The following is an 18,341-nucleotide window of genomic DNA, read 5'->3' as shown; positions in this document are numbered from 1 at the left end:
GGGAGACTAGACCCAATTGTCATGTTAATGTGTCTCCAGCACGTTGTTGAACTTGATTTTGACTTCTTTCTCCACCCTCCCCTTTCATTTGGATTCTAGACGGGGTGGTGGTTGATGGATTTTTCTGGTGGGAAAATCTGGGGAGGCGGTGAGGGATCATATTCAGTGCCAATGACGCTAATGAACGTCCCATTCAAGTAATGCTGCAATGGCTGTGGCAAAATGGGGGGAACCGGTTTGCATATTGCACTAGCTGAATGATTCAATCTTCTTCTAAATCATACTGTGTCAAAGTGGTGGCCCGGGGGCCAAATTTGGCCCTTCGCATTATTGTGTGTGGCCCGGGAAAGTCAATCATGAGTGCCGACTTTCTGTTTTAGGATCAAAGTCAAATGAAGAGTATAGATGTATATTAAATTTCCTGATTTCCCCCTTTTAAATCAATAATTGTCATTTTTTAATCCATTTTTTCTGTTTTTAGTTCAAAAATAATGTTGTAAAATCTAGAAATATGTATTAAAAAAAAGCTAAAATAACATTGTTTTAGATCTATAAAAAGCTGAATATATAAAGATTCAAGATTCAAGATGGCACGGCATGGCTTGACACCCACCCGAGTCGTAGAACAGATGGCCCATGCGCAATAATCCTAGATATGGAATTGCTATCTGATGGGAGCTTTGTTTAGGAAGGAGCTAGTGTATACATGCACCTATAGTTTCCCTTAAAAAAATATTTTCCAAAAACGTACCTGCAACCACACACACGCACACACACAGTATGATCTTATATATCCGTCAATGCTTAACATCATACAATTCAAAATGTGCCATATTAACCGCCATTTTGAAAATATTGAATACCTGTTGATGACAGAAATGAAGAAGATTAAATAGGTATCATTTTGCCAGGTTATAGAAAATACAGTGGATAAACTTTTAATATATATATTTGGTAGTATATGTAATGCACGTTTATGTAATGCACAAAATAGGTCAAAGTAACGAAAAAAAGAGAATGTAGGTCAACTACTTTTACAAATGTATCTCCACAAAAGCACCCCACCCCAAAAAATAGCATTTTTTAAATTTCCAATCTGCAATTTCTAATAACAATTTTTCCTGAAGTGACGCATCATTAAAACACAATTATTGACTAACAAAATGTACATTTTCCAATTCAGAATTTTTGATCAATTGACAATTACATGATACAAATTTGCCAAAAAAACAACAACAACATTACTTTGGTTTGAATAGAAAACCCCAGGAATCAGTCAAATATTTTAATATGCAAATTGTGGGGTGGTTTAAATATCTTTTGTTCATTTTTTATGTTTTCGTATTCCCGCCTCCCTCTCTCTCTCTCCCCCCCCGACTCTCTCTCTCTCTTAGCCCTCCCCCCAGTGAGGCAGAGTTAATGCGTGTGTCCTCACCATGTGCACTTCATCCACTTGTCAGTGGCACGGCGAGAGGATGCTCGCAGCTCGGACTTCTCCCGACTCACTTTTTTTCAGCGTACAATTTCCCCTTTTTGAGTGGATCATCTCATAAAAACCCCAAAACCAGACTGGAACTGTTTTTTTTGGAATTGACCAAAAAAAAGAACAAGAAGCAGGACTCTAATCCGCCTACTGTGGAAGTAAGTGTCTTATTTTTAAGACTAGGAAGACTTTTAAGTCAGAGTTTGTATTATTATGAGGTCAATGAGGTTTTATAATGGGAAAGAAGGAATGGTTCTTTTTATGAAGACCTGGAATGACGATATATCTTGTTTTACTGTGATAATGGGCTTAGTTTGTGTCTTTGGTTATCTAGCTGTATGAGTTTTAATTTCATAAAGCTAGAGAACCGAAAGTACCGACTAATGCCGATGACTTCGCGACCGCTCGTTGGATTTCCGGACTGGAGGCGGTGAAGGGACGCCGGATGTGACAAGGATGCTCAAAAAGGGACATTGAAGAAGACCAAAAAAAGGCTCCTGAAAAAAGGACATTAGGTTCTTCTACTCGTCCATTATGTGGAGGTTCAGAAAATGCCTTTGATTTGATTATTTTAGGTTTGTGAGAGATTTGGGACTTGTTGGTATATGAGTGGCTTTCAAAAGTACAATTATGTCAACGTATGGAAGATGTGGGAAGAGTTAAATAGGCTTCGTGTGATTGGTCGGTTTGGGGGTCATGTGATGAGATGCCAGCTTTCGTAGATGCTTGCTTAAGCTATCTTTTATTTAGATATATATTTTTTTGTGTTGGCATTTTGGAACCATTTAAGATGTGAATAGACATTTATTTTTATTTTTAACTCTTTTAAAAGAGTGTAGCGCTATTTAAAAGTTGACTATTAAAACCTTTAATGTAGAAAAAGGGACTAATTTGATGAAATAAATGAAATAAAAGACTAATATGACTATTTAATATCATATCATTTTTTATGTTGCACTATGAAAGTATTCTAGAAGTAAATTTTAGAAAAAAAATACGTTTGTAAGGGCATTTCATCAAACAATATAATTCAAAGTCGGTAGCTAAATGCTAACATACAATTGAAAACGGCATAGGCCAGTTCACAAAACTAGCATCGGTATAGCATATGTTTCCTCCATGCACCTTATTATCATTATTATTATTATTTTATAATATATATAGAGGCCTAAGCCCTAATAACATGTTTTCTTTGTTTCCACTGTTCACTTTATGGATGCAGACACAAATATTCTGTCATTTGTTCCACGTTTCTCATCCAATCTGAATCTTAGGAAGCCTATTCAATTGTGTAGATATTTTTTTTTTTTGGTGGCGTGAAAAAAAATAGGACGAGTACCTCGCATTCGATCTATTCTTGGAATAGAATCGGCAATGACTGAATACCCATGAAGTCCCAGCATGCTCTATTTAGACCATGACTGACAATATTTGATGTGCACTGTTAAACAAGAGTGTGACTGTCTCCTTCTTATTGTGTGTGTGTGTGTGTGTTAACACTAAAAAACATGTAGCATGTCTTGTACTGTATGTAGCCTAGCAACTGATTTGCCTCAAAGACGCCATTTTTCTCTAATTACGCTATGCAGACGTTTGAGTCGCCATCCTTTTATTGTGTATTTTTGACAAGTGTCTTTTTTGGGAGCTTCTATGTGAGCTAATGTTGTCATTTTGTTTTACTTTGAAGGGAAAATGCAATCGTCATCAGCCTCAAAGTTAGCTTTTGATGCAAGAAGGCCGCCGCCGTGGAGGAGGAGGAGCATGTATGTCAGCCCATGGGTATGTATGTGCTACATTTGTCTTATAAAAGGCTGATTTTTTTTGAGATTTTTGCATGGAGATCAAATGTGAATGAGATTTGGGCTTTTTTTGGTGGGTTAGATGTGTTTTGGGAGTTATAATTATGTTTACATTTCATAAACAGGTCCAACTGGATTGGACGTTTAGCCATGTTAATAGAAAGATGAGACGGTAATACAATTGGATGGCTAATTTTTGTCAATGGCGTCAATGAGTCACAAGTAAATGTGTGTGTGTGTACATTTCTAAATTTAAAAGTTTGAATATTATTTTTTTGTTTGTATTTGGTCATTAAAAATAAAAGCACAAAAGGAATTTAAATGATAACATACCATAAGTATTTTCTATATTTGTATTTTTTTCTTTAGAATTAAAAAAATGAAGTATTTTCTGATCTCTATAATAAATGGATGTATTACCTGAGTTACATTTCAAGCATTGCGTCAAATATTTACAAAAATAATCTGTGATTCATTGTTTTTTTTCGAATTATGCTGTAGCTAAATCAACAAATCCTATTGTCGTCTAGGTAGACTGTTCCCACATCTGATTGGACAAAGTACAACAACAAAGTAAATATACTCAGGATGAAACCATCCATACATCCATTGGTTAAACAATAATCCAATCAAATATTCAGTTCCACTAACAAAATCTGCAAAAGCACCCAAAAATCCATAAACTGTGCCCATTTTATCATATCAAATATATCAATAGACATTGACTTAAACTGCTATATTGAAATATTGTCAAATATTACATCTAAAGACTAAATATTACAGCAAAATGCTGATTTACCTCCCACATTTATGAAGCTACTTTGAATGACCAACATATTTTTTCCCCTCACACACACACACCCACCCACACACACACACTTCTTCTTCCATTCAAATGCAGTCAGCGTTTTATCCCTTTAAAACACGATGATCCTATTTGTCAGGTAGAGAGCGTGGTAGGTGGCTGGGAGGTGGCCGTGTAATCTTTGCTGCGGTGCCTTTATCCCGTTAGCCAAGCACGGGAGTCGGGCTCAAGCCCGCGTTTTTGGAGCCGCTCATGCGGAAAGAGCATTTGGGTGGCTCTGTCCTTTCCGTCCTTTAATGCCTGCGTGCCACAACCTCCTCTTGTCATTGTCGTAAGCACACGCCCCCCAAAAAAGGTGCGACGGAAACGTTTTTTTTTACAAATGATGCTAAATTATTAGCATTTTTTTTTAAATGTCGGCCATGCTTGATTTGAACTAAAATCCTACAAAAAAAACGGCATTCCATCTCACACCCTTTTACCCTCTCCTCACTCCGAATAAAACACAAAGTCCATATTATCACCAAGGTCAGATTTCCACGGTTCGGCAACCTTGGGCGTTCAATAGCAAAGCTCAGTGATTCAAATTTTTTTAGCGTTTTCTTTGAGTTAGCCCGTTTTTTCCCAAACATTAGCATATGCAAGGACCTGGTTGGGGCGTTGCTGTTTTCTAAAGTGGATGTAAATTATAACCTCTGTATTATACACAGGGCTGATGGCAGATAAATCTCTGCGGTAATGCATTGCAGAAAACGGGGGTGGCGGCAAGTTGGGGGGGGGGGGTGTCGGCGGCGTTACGGACGTAGGAGTGGGTAAGCTACTGTATACAATAGCCAATGGCAGATGGAATACACGGCAACTAGCCAAGTTTGCGTCTAAAATTCTCTTCAAATTACACCCGCCGCTGTCTAAATAAATATTAACACAAGAAGATGACTAAACTGAATTTTGCTCTTGTTCAGAAAAAAATGCAAAGTGGAGGAGATCTCTATGCAAACGAGGGCTTGAATAATAAGATGTATTTATGAAGGGCTACCATGAGGAAGGCGGGTGTGGGAGGGGGTGTGGGGGTGTGGGGGGGTTACCCCGCTTTTGAAAGCCACTAGGCCGCAGCGTGAATAGGTTTGAAGGGGACGGAGGGGGTTTGAGGGTCTCGTCGGACAAGGGTATGGGGGTCCGAGGGGTGGGGGGATGCCCCCCACCCCCTCAGTAGTCTAGGCCTCAGTCGAGGCAGCTGTGAAAAGGGGTCCCGTCTTTTTCCCACGCCCAGTAAGACGCTCAAACAGTGCCTAACTCGCCAGGGTCAAGTCCCATCACTGATATATACACTCGTGTGTGTGTGTGTGTGTGTGGATAAGTTGTGCAAATTAACAAGCTGGCTGTTGTGACATAGGGACACCTGCCATTTCTGCTCGCCCACAATGCATTGCGCTCTCTTTCTCATCAAGGCGGTGAGGAGACCACAATTGGGTCATAACTTCAACTTGAACTTAACATTTTGGTTGTAGGTGGGTGGGTGAACCAAGCCAACGAGTCAAGGTTCGAAAAGAAAGAGTTCATATTTTCCTTTTTTTTCATCATGTGTCAAAGTGGCGGCCCAGGGGTTAAATTTGGCCCCGTCGTATCATTTTGTGTGGCCCGGGAAAGTCAATGATGAGTGTTGACTTTCTGTTTTAGGATTAAATGAAAATGAAAAGTATAGATGTATATTAAATGTCCTTGATTTCCCTCTTTTAAATCAATAATTGTCATTTTTTAATCAATTTTTTCCTGTATTTTTAGTTCAAAAATCATTGAGTAAAATCTAAAAATATATTTTAAAAAAGCTAAAATAAACATGGTTTTAAATCTATAAAAAACTGAATATTCAGAGCTTTTAATCCTTAAAATCAATTGAAGTGATCATAAAAATACTCAACTACTTCATGAAAATAACTAAACTCACCCAGTATAACATCCCGCTATTCCAAATGCTAATACTTAGCAATAAAAAAAAAACACCAAGTTATTTTCCAAAAGGTAAAAGACAACTCGCTTTAACCTTCTGTCCTTCTATCTAAAAAGACATTTTCTAACAACAGGATTACACTAATCATTTCCTTAACGCTATCTTCTAAAAAAAAATGTAAAAAAAACAAAACAATTAGCTTTCAAGAAAGCAAAGAAGGTCAAAAACATCACGTCGGAATGAAGCAGCCTCACATTTCCAAAGGATTTGCTCTTTCCATTATGGCTGAAGCACTTCTCTTTCTTTGAAAGCTTCTTCTTCAGGAGCTTCTTCACAAATGTCGGCAGCTGCTCTTTTGGCGCCAACCGGGAGAGGCCGTTCCACCCAATTCGTAACCCAGCGTTCGCTTAAAAGCTAACGCCGACGTTCGGCATCATTTAATTCTTCTTCTTCTCTTGTTTCTTGGCATTCCTCCTCTTTTTTTCCCCACTCATCTATTCTGCCTGGTTGGTTCCCATTTGCTTTCTATTCAGATGAGTTTCAAATGCAGTGGGGACCCTCTTAATTAGCCCTGAAAAGACGCTTTGTGGACGTCATGGGCATGGAGAGCGGATGTGTGACAGGCTCAGTGTTAGCATTGAGTTGTGCTGTATGGAGCGCTAATGAGGTTTGTTAGCAGAGTGTGTGTGTGTGTGTGTGTCCTGCTGTTTGGAACAACTTTCAAGTGTTTTACAAGGACAGAATGCAGATGATGATGATGATGATGATGATGATGATGGCGGTGATGATGATGAGAATGATGTGTCGTGTGTCCATGACAACCGTCTGTTTGTTCATTAAAACGACATGGAAATGATTTTATTTAGATAACGTTGATCCCAAACACTGAACTGAACCCAGATTTTTAATTTTACACTAAATGTTCTCTTTACATATAATATTTAGATATTTTTTTAATAAATGGATTAAAAGAACTGGATTAAAAGCCCTGAATATTTAGTTTTTTTATAGATCTAAAACAATGTTTATTTTAGCATTTTTTATACATATTTTTAGATTTTACAAAATGATTTTTGAACTAAAAACTGAAAAAATGGCTTAAAAAATTCTAATTATTGATTTAAAAGGGGGGAAATCATGAAATTTAACATACATTTATACTCTTCATTTTAATTTAATCCTAAAACAGAAAGTGGGCACTATGATTTACTTTCCCGGACCACAAAAAATGATTCAGCGGGCCAGATTTGGCCCGCGGACCGCCACTTTGACACCACATTTGTTGTAAATGGTCAAATATCATTCCATTATTTATATATATGGAATAAATCCGAATTCACATTTCCTTCGTTTTTCAAAGCTACTTTTTTTGGAGGTTGATGTCACCACATATCTAAATATCAACCAAAAAAGAGTCCATGCGGCATTTTAGCATGGCCACAGACACATGAGCTCGAGCTACTGTTGTTCCGACGGAACGAGGAGAAGAAAAATGCGCGTAAGATGGGAGCATTGTTTGTAAGCGTGAGCTTGAAGTTGCCCGCTGTGCTGGCGCGCTCCCAGCGCCGTGCTAAAGTGTCACTCAAGATGCAGACGGACAAGCAAAGACAGACATCATTTGTTCCTACTCTGTGTGGTCCTTTACACACAACACCCAAGCCCCCTTTTCCTCCTTTTTTTTCTATTTTCCAGGTCTTCTGTCCTGTTACCGCATATTTATACCCCCGCCCCCCTCCCTGAATCTATTTCCCCTATCCGTCAGTCTATTGATGAAATACTATCATTCTTCTCTTAGTATTTTGTTGCTCTACCACCTGTTTTTTTCCCCAATACACATTATCATCTTCTACATCAGCAAAAAAACATTTTTTCTACCAACAACCACTTTAATACTTTTAAACAAAGCCTGCCAAAATGACCCAATACGTAAAAAGCAAGAAAGTTATCATTTCTGTACCTTTTCAATGTCGTCGTCTAGGATTGAGATGAAGTTTTCTCCTTTAAAACCTTGTTTCTCCTTTTTTCTTCATTTTTTTTTCTTATTTTTTTGTCCTTAAACCATCTGAAATGGAATAAAAAAAATAAAATACATGAGCCATATTTTCCACCATTTAACATCAGGCTGTATTTGTATTAGCAGTTACATTTTCTTCTGAAAAAAATAATAGTCATGTCACTATTAGAATATTAAAATAGGTCAAAGTGAGAGCCAAGTTGCAAAGGCGTCTTAATTATTCAAGGCCACGGTCCGATTGTATTGACGGACACATCTTTGTTTTGTTGCTCAAGTCCAAATCCACAGGGTTGGGGCACCCTTCCACCCATCTTAATAATGCATCTCCATTCTTTTTGGCCTGGCAGCCCTGAACCAACATTGTCCCACACTTGGGCCCTAGTCGGTGGGGGGGGCGGGGTCATTGTGTGTGAAGGAATGGGGAGTTTACACCCATGCGTGGATCCCGCCGGTCAATGGAGGCATTGTGTCCCAATATTCCTCCTGGCTCACCCTATCTCACCCCCAAGGGTGTGGACCAGTAAGGGGCGAGTGACTGTGACTGTGGCCCACTTTGATTTGGGCAAAGCATGCACATCCAGCCAACTCAAATTGGGAAAACAGAGTAGTGAGACAGCGTGGCTTTATTTGGGCATCTTCATTGTCCTATTCATTTTCTGGCAAAATACGCCAAATGGGATGCAGGGCGGCTTATTCTGACACAACTGGGGTGGTGGTGGTGGGGGGGGGGAGACCTTTAGCCATTGGGTGTGCATTAAAAAAGATACAAGAGATGACATTGTATGAACATATAACAATGTGATTTAGAGTAGGATTTTTTTCTGGTGGGGGGAAGGCAGTTTTTTGGCATTGGTAAAATATTAAGACGTGTATTGTGTAGAAATACATTTTCTGGATATTGATATTTTTCTTTACCATTGATGCAAAAAAAATCCGGACATTTGGTCGCCGGACGTTTGGCAAAATTATATTCATGAGAGAGTTTAATATCTAAATATGTACTGTTTTCAACAGTACTTAGATATTGAATAATACTGGGATATGAAATAGTATTTAGATGTCAAACAGTACTTAGATATTGAACAGTGCTTAGATATTAAACAGTGCTTAGATATTAAACAGTACTTAGATATTAAACAGTACTTAGATATTAAACAGTACTTAGATATTAAACAGTACTTAGATATTAAACAGTACTTAGATATTAAACAGTACTTAGATATTAAACAGTACTTAGATATTAAACTCTCTCTCATGAATATAATTTTGAGAGCTGGTTTCAACAGTAAACTCTCCAAAAGACCAAAAGATCGGCGACCAAACGTCCTTGCACCGTACACACACATATACACATTAAAATGTACTGTTTTCTATTGTAAATAAAGCTGCTAGACTGATGACTATGACTTGTAGAAACATTTCAGTCCTATTCTACTGTGTTGTAGTCTTTTCTTTTCTAAACACATCCACTACGACTACGAGGAGGAGGAGAGTCAGTTTTTCAAAGAGCACACAGAGCCCATTTGTATTTGTTTGTGTAGCAGCGGTGGGCGCCTTGGGGCAGGTTACAAAAGAGCAACTTGCTGTTTTCTTCCCACATATTTTTAATCAAAGTCTTAGTGTTTGCATTTGCATTTGCATTGAACGCAGGGATGCTGAATGGCAAAGGTGAGATTTTGTAAAACACTGTTTTTTCCCTTTTTTTTCCTCCCCTCTCTCTCTCTCTCTAGATGGAAACACGGGTGGGTGGTTGCAAAGCCGGATGATTGCGTGTAGACGACTGAACTCGGAGACCCCGACGCGGCTCATCATCATTGCCACGGGCTCTGGTTCACTCCTCCCGTGGCCCGAACCTCCATCCCCGGGTCCAGCTAAGCCCGAGCAGGAGGAAAGCTAGTGAGTGGGCAGGAAAGGATGGAGAAGATCCCCCAAAGGCTAAAAGCACCTCCGCGGGAGGAATCGATACGGAGCATAGTAGGGTTTCCTCTACTTCTCTCTCCGTGGCCTCGGGGGCTCGCTGGCCTCCAAAGGACAGACCCTGTGTGGCCCCTTCTCAGCTGGACTGGACCCCGTCTATCAACTTGGCTGTGTGTGGTTTTGCTAAGGGGGTTTCAACCTTCCTCCCGTCATTGATTCCAATACAGTGAATGCTGAAACGTAGCCAAAATGGATGGGGATTTTTTTTTCCTACTTTTTTTTTTTTTTTTTTTTTTTTACCCCCAGGCAAGTGATTGACAACCTCCCTACCTTCAATGAAAAAGCCCTTTGGGCAATTTGACTTTTTTTTTTGTCCATCCTAAACTATCTAACACTGCAAGCATCTGAGAAAAATGAGGGACATTTGTTGTTCAATCCCACAAGGGAGGATTCAGCTTGTGGTAAGTAGCATTTAGCAACACATAAAGAATATGATATGACATTATCTATGGCAAGGGTGTTAGAGTCGGGCCGCTTTAACGTCAACTTGATTTTATGTGGGCCAGACCATTTTAAATATAATATTTTGATTTTTTTTTTAAATAAATGGATTAAAAGAACTGGATTAAAATCCATGAATATTCTCTTTTATATAGATCTAAAACAATGTTTATTTTAGCATTTTTAAAATATATTTTTAGATTTTACAAAATGATTTTTGAACTAAAAACTGAAAAAAAATTGATTAAAAAATGACAATTATTGATTTAAAACGGGGAAAATCAGGAAATTTAATATATATCTATATCTATCATTTAATTTGATCTTAAAACAGAAAATCGGCACTCATGATTGACTTTCCCGGGCCACACAAAATGATGCAGCGGGCCAGATTTGGCCCCCGGGCCGCCACTTTGACACATCTGATCTATGATATACGGAGATCAGAAACTCACCTCATCCAGCATGTATGGATTTCTATTAAAAGTTTTGTATAAATACATAACCCACTATAGAGTGATGATTTTCCAATTATGAGTGTGAGCCAATAAGCCAAATAACTGAGAGCCAGTGGGCAACATTTCCAGCTTAGTTATCACTAGCATGGCACAGGAATTGTATGTGAGAGCGTTAGCTTTTTCCTATCCAGATGGGCAGAGTATCCGACAAAATGGCCACCAGACTTTTCCCCCTGCCAAAGATGGCGGGCGCGTCTGGGCGCTCTGCCATCTATGTTTGGTTTTAGTCGTTGTCGGATGTAAATAGGGGCACTAATTGCATTTGCATAACCCACCCACCACAGTCTTACTGTATAGTCAATTAAAGTTTCATAGAAAGCGGCAAGAATGATAAAAAATATGTTGGATTGGACGATTTGTTCCTTCAAACGACGGGGGTCGTCCGCCTTGAATTTGCATTCTGCAGCTGCTGTGCGGTACAGTTTGGAAGAAAATGGCGGTCACGCGAATCACATGTCTGGTGGCGGGAGAAAGAGATGTGGGGGTTCACATTTTGGGGGTCGGGGGGGGGGGGTGTCTGCTTCAAGAGAGAGAGTAGACTGATGTGGGGGAGTAAAAGAAGGAGTGGGGGGCGCTTAGTGGAGAGGTTATTATTTAAGGAGGGGGGGTGTCTGCTTTTAGTACACCAATAATGAGAGGCTGTGTGAAAAGGGGGGGGGTCGTTTGTCTGCGTTTGCCAACATGCGTCTGCATCTCGGACATTTGCATAAAAGAGGAAAGGCGCGTCCATATGCCGCATGGTAGAGTCGTGTTTTTTTTCTTCCATGCCAGACAGAGAGTAGGAAGATGCGCGTATGCCATATGTGTCACGAGAAAAGTGCTCACGAAGGCAGCATCATGAATGTTTTTGTCCAATAAGATGGTGGTTAAGGTGATTTGGACCAATGGCCAATGATCAGGAAGAGGAAGGGAAAGGCTTGCATCAGTTTAGCCTTTGTGGGATTGGAAATTGAGGATAAACAGGAAAGGTGGGGGGAGAATAGGATTGTGGATAGAAGAGAGATGTTGCATAGGAATATGGCGGCTGTATATTCATGTCAGCGGTTGTACTTGACAATGAATTTACAGAAAGATTATACACAATGAAAAGCTGTTTAAACTGATTTTTAAAAATATCTCAAGGCTGGAGTGTAGTATTAAGTATATTGTAATAAATACATTTAAGAACATATTTTCCAAATGTACTTTTATTCTGACCTTTAATTTAAATATACTCTTATTTTCCGCTTTATCTTTAATTATCTCCTATTAATATTTATCAAAACTACTTTAATGTTCTGTGGCTATTTGCACAAATAACAACATTAGGATGAACAATCTTAAAACAATTCAAATACAAAAAATCAGATGTGTTTTTAAATTTTTCTTACAATTTTCTGATGAAGTAGCACTTTGTAAATACTCATTTGTTAAGCTACAAAGTTAAATACAACTAAACTCCATTTGACTACAACACAGATTTTGACTGCAAAATGCCATTTAAACCGCTAACATAGTACTTTTTTCCAACCACATAAAGTAAGACATATTTGTGAGAAATACTATTTAAATAAAGTTATCGCTAACTCTTATTTATAGACCATATTCATTGTCGGCGCAGTCAATACGGCGGCTTGTCAAGTGTCAGACGGCGAGACACAAAAGGGACACGGGGCAAATTACCATAATTTCTTCGCTAAATACGGCGGCGGGAATATAAGGAGAGCGTGGGAAAAGCGAAAAGGAGCAGAACGGGGCCCGCCGCGGGCCAGACTTATAGCAGGTGAATGAGGACCCTAGAGTTCAAGGGTCAAAGCCAGTTGAAGAGGTTGTCTGGTTCTTTGCATGTTGTCTGGGGCCTCAACCCATGCTAATCAAAACGCCGCCCTCTGTTCGATTATTGGCGCCCTTCTATTGTTAGTCCGGTCCGGCTGCTCGGAGGGGGGGGACGGAGGCGAGTTAGATTATTCGACGAGCACGTGACGTCGCTGAAATCTAATGGAGGAGGTGTCAGACTAGGGTTGGTTTGCGGGCCAATTTAAGGTCAATGTAACCATTTTAGATATAATATATATAGATTTTTTTGTATAAATGGATTAAAAGAACTGGATTAAAATCCCTGAATATTGAGTTTTTATAGATTTATTTTAGGTTTTTTTAAATATATTTTTAGATTTTACAAAATGATTTTTGAGCTAAAACAGAAAAAATGGATTAAAAATGACAATTATTGATTCAATAGGGGAAATGTAATATACATCTATACTCTTCATTTTAATTTGATCCTAAAACAGAAAGTCAGCACTCATGATTTACTTTCTCGGGCCACACAAAATGATGCGGCGGGCCAGATTTGGCCCCTGGGCCGCCACTTTGACACCAGTAAGCAAGGGAATTCAAAATTTTTCACATTTTCTATCAGACGGATCTTTTGATTTTAAATTATTTCATTGCCATGGACGATGATAGACATCCAATCATGTGTCTGTTTTCATCCTTCTGCTGTAAATAAATCTTTAAGGATCAAAAATTGGAAAAAATGTAAATTTTTTCCACAAGAAATCTCCAATGCACCCATTAGCTGTCGTTTTGACGACAATAAACAACTTAATCCACTACAAAAAAACAAACAAATTCAAAACTACCACAGAAGAATGAAAAAAAACATCATCTAACTCGGGTGTGTAAACTATTTGAATCATTAAAACAATATGTCCCATAAATATTAGCTATTATAAATATTAGCCAGCTATTAAGAGTGCGTTACGATCCCTAACCCAAAACAAAAAGTCCTCTTCTTTTTTGGCGATAACTGAACGCTACTTATTAGCATTCCGCTGGCTAACATCATGTTGACCAAAGTTGCGAGCAAAGGAATCAAGCGAGTGAATAGATGAAGAAGCACCAAGCTACACCTCTGCCATCTCTTTATACTTTAGGCTGAAGGCTTCATTAGCTCTACAAAAAAGAACGGCTCCCTCAATAGGTCTCTAAACCTGTCTCACTTGCACAGGCTCGCTCAGGCCCAGTGGGGTGTGTACCCCTGCGTGTTTCCCCGACCATTGGCACACCACGGGGCCTCATTGTTTTTCACTCAAGCCTAAAGAAGGCTGGGCATTGACACTTTTTTTTTTTTTTAGTGCTCGCGTCCGTCTTTGTCCTTGGTTCTCGTTTTGCAAGGCAGGCGTTTGGTTATTTTGCCATTTTCCCTCATTGTATTGACCGTTTTTTTCCCATCAGGCTGCGATCTTTTTACAAAACGCCGCTTTCCATACAGGCTCTTGTCACTATTATTAGATCTGTATATATTCCCATGGTGTGCCTTTTTCTTTTATGCGGGTGTATAACAAGCCTGTATTATAGTTGATAGTTTAGCCCTATATTAGAGAAAAGTGAAGTATTAAAAGAAATACAGTAAGAAATACACAACTTTTATGAGCGCCTACTTACACTCTAAAGTTGATATAAACTTATAATGTCATATTTAAGTCAGAGTACAAGTCATTTTATTTTTCGGTCAATTAAAAAAAACTCAACATTAAAAGAAGTTACTTTTTTGGTCATTGAAAAAAACAAACACTTTACCCCAATTAAAACCTGACATCTATATTAATAGGCATCCCATAATACTTTCAATCACCAAAAATCTGACCTTAAATATGATCCTTCTTATATGTTAATGTGTAGAAAATGTTACAAATGATCAAATTCTTTGATAAAATGAATATAATCAAACAAATAACCAAAATACACCAGTCTTACTATTCCTATTATACTATTAAACTCATTGCCTAGCATAAAAAAAATGCTAGGACTTGCTGCATTCAAAACAGATCTATTCATAGAAATAAACAAATACATACTATATAATTATCATACCACAATATGAGTGATTTGCTGCATGGTTCCCTCATTTTTCGGCATACCAAGTACTATGTTAGGTATAAAATATCAATTAATGGGGCATAAATCTTAAAATCGCTTGAAACTGTATACCTAAGTTAACTACATAATCCTATTAGAATACTACAATCTTATTTCTATGGATTCAAGGCTGGAGTTTTGTTATATACGTGCTAAAAGATGCAAGGTTGAACTCAAATGCAAGAATGCGACAGAGAAAGGGGGCTGACGGAGGAGAAACCAACGATACTGTGACCTGGTTTGTGGTTCCGCTGGGATAGCGAGACTTTTTGCCTGCAAAACGAGATAGCGCCAGCTCTTTTAACACGCTCATTGTTCCACCCCGTCTAGTGAGACAACTCTGCTTTGTTGTCGAGGTGGCAAGAAAGTTACTGGCCCACATTTCACTCATATATACACTCCTGGAAGGTTATTGCAGTTTGCAAAAACGAAAGAAATAACTCGCATGCAGGTTTTCAAAACTGTCGCCCGACTTTGTCAGCATATCCCAAAATATTTTCGTCATTTATCAATTGATTGGCCCATGTATAAAATCATGTGTTATCCATGGCTAAATGACATTTGAGCTATAAATTGGCAATGCAACTTTAAACTGGATCATTCTGAATATTATATATCTGTTAATCATCATTTGGATTTATTGCAAGGAAATTATCTGCATGTTTTTAGTGAAAATATCCGATAAAACAACATGGACACCTGAGGCTTATAGTCAAGTGAGGCTTATATGGGGGAAAAAACAAATTTGGCATCTGCCTTATAGCGTATCATTTACTTTTCATATTAAATGATCATAATATAAATCAAGTTTTCTGGAGTTCTCAGTCAGGTGCGTCTTATAGTCAGAAAATGACCGTAACTCGACAAAAGAACTGCTAATTAGTCGATGAATCGTGGATGTTTTACCGTCAATGACAAGTAGTGAGTTGAAAATCGGTCCTATTGGGAAGATTTCATTCCCATAGGCCGGGTGAAGTGGGGCGTAAGGGGGTACGTACGGCATTCCCTTCAAACACACACACACACACACACACACTATGTTGGCTCTATTGGTGTAGCTGTCAGTCGGCCACCCATTCAGAGCTCAGTCACGGCCACTTAAGAGCGCAGCAGACTCGGGGATTCAGACGAGCTGTGATCCAATGACATGTATTTATAATGAGGGGGCCGCCACCACGTCTTTGTTACGCTCATACAATGTAAGGCCAAGTCTGTGTGTCAAGAGAAATATCACATATTTCGCCTTCATCTTTTATTTCACTTTCTCTAATGGCAAATTTGCCTTTCAGAAAATATGAACATAAGAGAAATTCAATTAAACAATGTCCATATTTGCCCCTACAAAATAAACTTCAAGTGACCTCGCCATGTGTGTGTAGGCAGGATTTTTTCTTATTGTCTTTAAGCAAGTACATCATCCAGCCTTGACTTTATCTTTTTAAAATCTAACCTTTTACATTTCTCACTTTGGCCACACTGTAAATGATTGTGTATAAGCTATTGCTATGAGAAGGCCTTCTAATGTTACGGCTACTTTGTTTAAGACAAATGAGAGAGGAGAATATATTTAAAGGAGTATAATGATGTAGTACAAGTCATCAATGGAGTATGTGTTGTCGTAATTAGTGAAAGATTAATAAAGGGAGCTTTAATGCATCATTGTGATGAATTCATTACAAAGGGTTTAAGTAAGCATTAAGCAGTTATAATTAAAATCAGTCCATGGTGAAGAAAGAATGGGGGACTACTAAGGTATATTAAATATTTTTTTAATTACGGTAATGTTTAAGGTCTCTTACATGTAGGGTTTAGACTTTAGAAGATATATAGAAGTATGCATATTTGTGTTTTTCTATGATAACCATTAAAAAATTACTTAAAATAGCACTTCAACTTCAAATCTTAAGGTTTTTTTGCATTGAAATGCAATTTACTGCATTCTAAAATCAGCATTTCATACATGGATTAAACAATTAGGGGGCACAAAGTACTAAATATTTTTTTTAGTTATGATAATGTTTAAAATTTCTTACATATAGGGTTTAGAAGATAGATAAAAGTATGCATTTTTGTGTTTTTCTATTGATATCCATTAAAAATTGACTTAAAATAGCACTTCAACTTCAAATCTTAAGGTTTTTTGCACCTAAATGCAATTTACTGCATTCTAAATTCAGTATTTCCTACATGTATTAAACACTATAAACATTTTGTGGCCACAATTAGCATTTAATGATCACTGTACACATCATTTGTGTTCATGAGTGCACAATTTCGACCTTCCACGCCATGTCTGGGGCGCTGAAGCTGTATCTAATGTTTTGGCGGACTACAATAGTGCATATATTAAGCAATGGTCGGGACAGCGTGGGCAGTAGAGGAGCTCTGGAGAGCCCTGAGGCCTCTCGTAATTGCTCCATGTATGAAGCATTGGGTCCATCCAGGGAATCCATTCAGTGCTAACTATACTCCTCCTATTCTATTGCAGTTGTGGGAATATGGTGAAAAAAAATGGAATTTTTATTATACGAGATTATTCTATGCATTAAAGGTTGCCAGACGAGCCGAGTCTATCTTTGCCGTGCGGTGACGGCGCAAGAGTAGACTGGGATGAGAGGGGGCGTGTCTTTACGCTCAGTGGGGGTCAAGGGTGACGTCAGGAATGGGCATAGAGTTATGTATTGGTAGTCATATTTGATATTATTTGATTTTTTTTTCCATTTGACTCATTCTTACCATATTTCTTTGTTTTTGTTTTGCAGAATATGATGCAAGAAAAAGAAGTGATTCCTGTTTAAAACTGGAGTTATAGCTGAATATCTGTCATGTATATTTCAAATCATAAATGTGTTGATTAATTGTGTATTTTGGATAATTTCAATTGGCTGTTAATATAATTCAGTTATGTATGGGGTGTTTTTATTGCAATTAAAAGTGGAAAATACTTTTATCTACTGTATTTTGCCGACTTTATTTTTTTGTTATTTTACCATATGCTGAATAATTGTGATCAATTTTGTTTTGGCATTTAAAACATGTTCTGTTATTAACCTGTTTTATTTATGCGAGTTCAATAAAAATCACATTGATTTGAGCATCATGTTTGTGTGTGTTCATATTTTGGGATATAATGAAATTTGAATTAATCCTACAATCATTTGTGAGGTATTTACATATTTTGCCAAGCTAAATAAATAACATTTGTCATTTGGTGAAACAAATTGCACTATTTGTCTTAATGTTTAAGCAAGCAATTGTACACATTGAGAGAATCTCTTCTTTGAAACATATACTACATTGACCCTGTAAGAAAGATTTGAAAATGGACAAAAATGTGCTTATAATCTTGAATCTAATTATGATCAAATATGGCCACTCATTGGAAACATGACAACATTAGTGCAATATCAAAAATAGGTAACACCAAATACAAATACATACTATTACGCCAAA

At 38.0% G+C, this 18,341-nt stretch overlaps 1 long non-coding RNA gene across 1 annotated transcript; it reads left to right on the top strand.

Moving 5' to 3' along the window:
* The first annotated feature begins 1,435 nt into the window (after positions 1-1,435).
* Positions 1,436-17,843, top strand: LOC144201142 (uncharacterized). Its single transcript, XR_013327284.1, has 4 exons — positions 1,436-1,641; positions 3,171-3,262; positions 9,780-10,427; positions 17,651-17,843. It is a non-coding gene; the product is annotated as an uncharacterized LOC144201142 (long non-coding RNA).
* Positions 17,844-18,341: the final 498 nt, after the last annotated feature.

The sequence above is a fragment of the Stigmatopora nigra genome, chromosome 9 (genome assembly GCF_051989575.1).
Source record: "Stigmatopora nigra isolate UIUO_SnigA chromosome 9, RoL_Snig_1.1, whole genome shotgun sequence".
NCBI classification, from domain to species: Eukaryota; Metazoa; Chordata; class Actinopteri; order Syngnathiformes; family Syngnathidae; genus Stigmatopora; species Stigmatopora nigra.
The sequence above is the reverse complement of the archived record's forward strand: the minus strand, read 5'-3'. Positions and strand labels throughout refer to the sequence as shown.